At 35.3% G+C, this 6,490-nt stretch overlaps 1 non-coding gene across 1 annotated transcript; it reads left to right on the top strand.

The window, feature by feature from the left end:
- The first annotated feature begins 1,116 nt into the window (after window positions 1-1,116).
- LOC129035984 (small nucleolar RNA U13) lies at window positions 1,117-1,221 on the top strand. The gene has a single exon (XR_008502457.1). It is a non-coding gene; the product is annotated as a small nucleolar RNA U13 (small nucleolar RNA).
- The last annotated feature ends 5,269 nt before the right edge of the window (window positions 1,222-6,490 follow it).

Genomic DNA, 6,490 nt, shown 5'->3' with positions numbered 1-6,490 from the left:
TTCATCCACCATACAATTGTGCAATTTATATCTATTCTTGGTACCAACCCTTGTCATTGCTTAGTCTGATAATTAGGAGTAGAAACTAGAAATAAATAAAAGCATTATTTTTAAAAGTACTTCAAAGTCTTGGTTTTAGTACTTTGCATTCAACCCCAATCCCCAACATAACTTCATTATGTTTAAAAATGTAATTTTAAGAAAATATTATTATTATTATTATTTTTTTTTTTTTTTTTACTTTTGTAACTCCCTTTTATTTCTATATGATTTAAAAGTTAGGGTCACAAAACAATAATTATAAATCTATGTTTATATGGCACACATGGGCACACATGTGAAAAGTTATAACCTGTGACAATAACAATACAGAGGAGGAGGAATCGAGATGTATAAGAGCAGAATGTTTTTATACCATTGGTATTATTCACTAGGGTATGATAAGTGTAAGAAAAGATTATTTATATTGTTTTCAGATAGTCCTTTTGAACCGTCTTACCAGTAATTAAGAGATAACTATGAGGCCTTGCACACTGGCTCACACCTGTAATCCAAGCACTTTGGGAGGCCAAGGCAGGAAGATCATTTGAGGTCAGGAGTTCAAGAACAGCCTGGCCAACATGGCAAAACCCCATCTCTACCAAAAATACAAAAATTGAGCAGGTGTGGTGGCGCATGCATGTAGTCCCAGCTACTGGTGAAGTTGAGGTGGGAGAGTCACTTGAACCCAGGAGGCAGAGGTTCCAGTGAGCTGAGATCATGCCGCAGCACACCAGCCTGGGTGAAAGAGTGAGACCCTGCCTCAATTTAAAAAAAAAAAAAAAAGAAAGAAAGAAAGAGAGAGAGAGAGATAACTGTGAGTCTCTTCCTAAATTTCTTCATCTGCCCCCTTCCTAATTTGTTTGCATTCATTGAACTTAGATATCCAAATAATCAAAACCCATTACCAACTGGCTTTTACTAAAATCACTTCTTCACTTTCTCGTTAGTTATATTAAAATGACCAACATTCTTTATCTGTTTATTAATGTTTAAGTATTAACAAATTTCATTAAATTAGCTCAACCAAATAACATTCTGGTACATAAAAATTAATTTGAAATATATAGTAATATGATCCTTCTGTAGTTCATGAGCGTGATGATTGGGTGTTCGCATACATGTGTGAGATGTGCCACCCCCTGAACCTAGTTACGATGTGGGGACATTACCTGTCTGACCTGAAAAAAAAGAAATATATATTAATAAAGTAGTTAATCATTTGAGGTTTGAAATAGACTTTCATAGAAATTCAGTTGGAAATTCACAGATTGTATAACAGAAACAAGTTTGCAATACAGAAATCCCCTAACACGTTATTTATTTAGAACAGCACTGCCAGGTCACAAGCAGTGTCTAGATAACCTGGAAAGCCAAGAATTGGCTAGAAACCCAGTCACGGACAAAGCTCTGAAGTCGAATTAATTTATAAAATAGAATGTGATTCACTTTGAGTTATCAAACAAACATAATTTATGAGCTTCCTCTTTACTTGTGTTTTTGTTTTGTTTTGCAGGGGTTTTTAATCAACTTTCAGTCTAGAGGTTGGGGGTATATTCTCATCAGCTGACCAGAGACTATAAATAGAATAGACAATGGAAAGAGCCTCCATTCATCCATCCATTCATTCATTCATTCATTCTCCAGAATTCTAGTATATACAAATTTGTTTCTAATGCCTAGAAATTAGAAAAAAAGAAGGTCACTGCTCTGCTGGTCAAACGGGCAAGTAAAATATATTTTCTTTAAGAAGGGCAAAAAGATATTAACCACTGGTGATATGATTAAATTATTTCCTTATTTTAAAATTATGGTTTCCAGGACTTACACCTACTTGTTCAGAAGTTATGATATGCCAGTCACTGGCTGGTACTGAGCAGGACAGCAGGATCCCTGCCTTCATGGATCTGAAAGTCTAGTGAAGCAGAAAGAGAAGTAAATTGGTGATTACAAGTGGTACTTAAAGTACAAAATTCTATGGCATAATAGGAAAGGGGGCCAACGCAGAATGCAGGCATTAGAAACTCTTTCCAGGTGAAAGAAGGGTATCTAAGTTGAAATCTGCAGGGTGTTGACAAATATTTGCTGTTAATTATCAAAGCAATAAAAAGTAACATAATAATATATAACTTTTTACATATTAATACTTGCAATTTTTTTTTTTAGTCCTGTGTTCATGAGGGTTTGGGGTAGGAGGAAATGGCCTGATAGAGTACTGGTGAGAATAAAAAAATTGGTATTATCACTCTCAGTACAATGTGGCAATATACATCAAAAAATATAGAAATACGTGTACATTTGACTTACCTAAAATACCAATTCTCGATATTTACTTTAAAGAAAAATTAAATATATGGACAAACTATCTACATTACCATCTAAATGTCTAACTATATAGTGACAAATAACTAATAGTACATTCATATAATGAAACAGCACTAAGTTATTACAACATTGGTATAAAGAAATATTTATTAACATGTATACAATCATGATATAATAAGTAAAATGAGAAGATTACAAACATATGCATAATAGAAACCCTTTTTGTTTAAACACACACACACAGAGTTCTGGAAAGATATAAAAAATGTGTTAAATAAAGTTATCTTTGGGTAAGAACATTATACTTTCTTTTTTGGGAGGACTTTGTGTGTGCCTCTATTTCCTAATTTTTTACATTAAAAACATGCTGCTTTTATAATTACGGAAACAAAAGTGATGGGATCAGGACAAATACATTAAATCCTAAATGTTTTTAATCCCACCCTTCTTTCACCTCCTAAGGAGAAGCAATAATAAAGAGGTGCCATGTGAGAAAAGAATCTAGAGAGGCCCACCAAGCAGGAGCACAGCTAGGGGTCAACAGGTGTGGAGCCCACAGCAGAGCAGATCACCAAAAGCTTTGCAGGCCCAGAAAGAGGAGCCTTGACTTTCAAAGAGTCATGGGACCCTTCGTAAGCTATTCTAAGCCTTCCACATTCAGGGAAAGCATCTGTTACATAGGAACAAGATAGCAAAATAGCTCAAGGAAAAGAGGTCTTGAGGAAGTAAAACTCTACATTAAAGATGAGACTGTCCTCAACACAGCCAAAAATGATTTTTTAAGACATCATTTTAGATTATGTCACTCTTCCATTCTAATCTCTCTAACAGTTCGTCTTTCAACCACAGTGAGCCAAATTCTTTACATGGTCCCACAAGTTCTGACACCTGACAATCTTTCTGACTTTTTCTTCTTCTGCGATCCCTGTCTCTCACTGCACTCCAGGCTAGCCTCCTTGCTATTCCTCTAATATACCAAGCACAATCTCACCTTGGAGTTTGTGCTGGCTGTTCCCTCATCAAGAATGTTGTTCCACCCACTTCCATTTGGTTAACTTCCTCCCTGCCTTCAGATCTTCGCTTAAATGTCACCTTTAACAAGTCCCACTTATACCACCACATTTAAAGATGCAACCGTCTTTCATATTAACCCCATCCCGTACTTCCAATTGCCCCATCCTGCTCTATTTTTTTTTCATAGCATAATCACTTTCTATCTTCCAACTTATTTATTATGTTGATTATTGTTTGTCTGTGTCCTTGCTACCAGGGCAGAGCTTTTTGTTTATATAAGCACTGACATATCATAAATATCTAGAACAATGCCTAGTACTCCACTGTTCTTAAAAGATAATTTTCAATAAATAAATGAGTGAATAAAGCTGCATGCTTATTTCAAGCTTCAACTTTGAGTTGACGTAGAATCTGGTTACCTTTAGGGAACCATGTAAATTAAGTATAAGAAAATCTAAAATAATTATAAGGCCTTAGAAAGGTTCTGCTGGGGTATTTGGAGTTATAATATCAAATAAATATTAAAACTGTTGTATGCTATCTATTAGTGTCATTCTTAAGCGCTCATCTCTAAGATCTTGTGTTGTAAAAAATAGCTTTTAATTTGATATCTAGGTTTTGGTTTCATCTACTGTAAGATGAGGAGATTGCACTAAATCATCATTATAATTTCTTCTAAAGGTTTGGAATTTCACACTTAAGAATTTCAGGTATTTGTCCCAATATTATGGACTGAAATATTGCCAGTCATAGCCCCTCACAAAATATGTTGACTAGCCTTTTTTGGTATAAAACTGCCTTTCATTCATATTCTCCTTTTCTGGATTCTTCTAGAAAACATAAAAATTCAAATGTATGTTTATAAATACACAAAAGCAAGAAAAGAAAAATTGAGAGACTTAATCTGAAAAAGCCTCTGAATTTTGGAAATTATTAAAAATGCTAACAGGACAAAACATTCTTTTCTTAACACCATTTGAAAACAAGACTGTTTAGAAATATTGCATATGACAACATTTGCATGTAGTGAGTTTGAAAGAGGAGGGATTCTCCTTTTTTCCCCTCTCCATCAACTTCTCTTCTGAAAAAAATAAGTACTTTCACTATTGTATAACCTGGTAGAGTTAATGAAAGTACAGCTTCCATCATTTTTTCCTGTTTTTTGCTATTACTTTGAAGGTTTCTTCTATTTTCAGGTTTTGATGGCTTCACAGTTTCATAAAAATGTGAAGACATATTAAATTCCTAAGTTCAACAGCATTTAAATCCTTTCAGAATCATTGCAAATTCATTAAAACTAGAGAAAGCAAGTGACTAATCTATAAATTCAGCATTGTTTGAATTTATAAAGATTATACTTTTAAATTTAATATATGAGAAAATATGATTTTATGAGCAAACCATACATAGATAATATGCCTTCAATTTTCCTAAACTATGAAGGTAAACATGTCAAAAAAATGAGTTAAGTTTTACATATTTTAGTGTTAATCTTCCTCTGTCTTTGCCACTCAATCTAACTAGGAAAAATACTTTTATGCCTTCAAAATTTGATGAAATATTACATCTTTAAATATGAACACTTTGGTGTTACTGCTTCATCAATGAACAATTAGATGTTTAATATGTTACAATGATCTTCACATTAATTTGCCTGGAGTGAAAACAGGAGCTCCACACAGGATTGATCAAATGACTTTTAAGTTCCCCAAAGCTAAATTGTTTCAGAATACAAATGGAAGTGCATTATAGCCACATGAGCACTCAATGAATTCCTAATGAGCAGATGCCATCAGAGTGATTGCAATATATAATGACATTACCTGCAGATGAAAGAAGCACCCAGCACTCTGCATTTGAAACCTGGCATTGCAATGACATTCTTTGCTGGATCAATTCAAGTCTCATTTAGATTGCAAATGAATGTGCTCTAGAAGAAGGTATTTTATAAATGGATTAAATGGATAGTTTTTTTTTTCCAAAATTCTTAAATGTCCCTCATTTTCCCTCAGAAATCATCTTTTCTTTAACTGGGGAATGCCAGACTAAGATTTCCAAAAACCTGATAAAGTTTCACATCAAATGAGCCACGATGACCGCTCCTCCTCCATAAAGCGCCTTGAATTTCTTCTTTCAGGGGCCACTTTAGTGCAAAGGTTGTAATGGCATAAAATAAGCCCTGAGAGAGAGAGAATTTCAAGGAAGTGTCCACATCAAAACAAGAACTGCTTCATTCACTGTATTTTTTCAAGAACGGGGATTTCTAGAGTAGAGACAATGTCAAATCTTCAGTCATTGTTTATCAAAATTGGACACACATAATATTTCCTAATGTTTATTGGTTTTGTTTGTTTGTTTGTTTGTTTTTTGAGATGGAGTCTCGCTCTGTCGCCCAGGCTGGAGTGCAGTGGCCCGATCTCGGCTCACTGCAAGCTCTGCCTTCCAGGCTCACGCCATTCTCCTGCCTCAGCCTCCCAAGTAGCTGGGACTACAGGCGCCCGCCACTACGCTCAGCTAATTTTTTTGTATTTTTAATAGAGGTGGGGTTTCACCATGTTAGCCGTGATGGTCTCGATCTCCTGACTTCATGATCCGCCCGTCTAGGCCTCCCAAAGTGCTGGGATTACAGGCGTGAGCCACCGCACCCAGCCGGTTTTCAATTTTTATAGCGGCTCCAAAGTCCTTTTCTGCTGTGCAGTTGGGATCCCATTCACTTCTTCTATAGTGTACTGTGTTCACCCATAAAATCAAACAAATGGAAAAATGTCCTCCCAATGCTCCAAAAAATATCTTCTTGTAGCCAGGACAAGTAGATTAGAAAGCGTTGAATGCAGACATTATGTCCAGTGCATTTCATCTGAGATAGTGCAAGTGAAAAAGGGGAAAGGTGCCAAAACTTCACAGTGCTTAGAAAAAAAAAGAGAGTTAATTACCAAAAGGCAGTGCAGTCAACAACGTGTGGAGGGCAAAACAGAGTGACTGCCTGTTAAAGTACCATGTAATTAGAAACAAAAGTGGTATGCATGGATATCTGTCAGAACTGGTTGGTTTATGCTGTAGTAACAAAAAACACCACCATAACATCAGAGATTTAGTGCAAAAAAGTGTTGTT

Source organism: Pongo pygmaeus, chromosome 3 (assembly GCF_028885625.2).
Source record: "Pongo pygmaeus isolate AG05252 chromosome 3, NHGRI_mPonPyg2-v2.0_pri, whole genome shotgun sequence".
Lineage (NCBI taxonomy): Eukaryota > Metazoa > Chordata > Mammalia > Primates > Hominidae > Pongo > Pongo pygmaeus.
The sequence above is the reverse complement of the archived record's forward strand: the minus strand, read 5'-3'. Positions and strand labels throughout refer to the sequence as shown.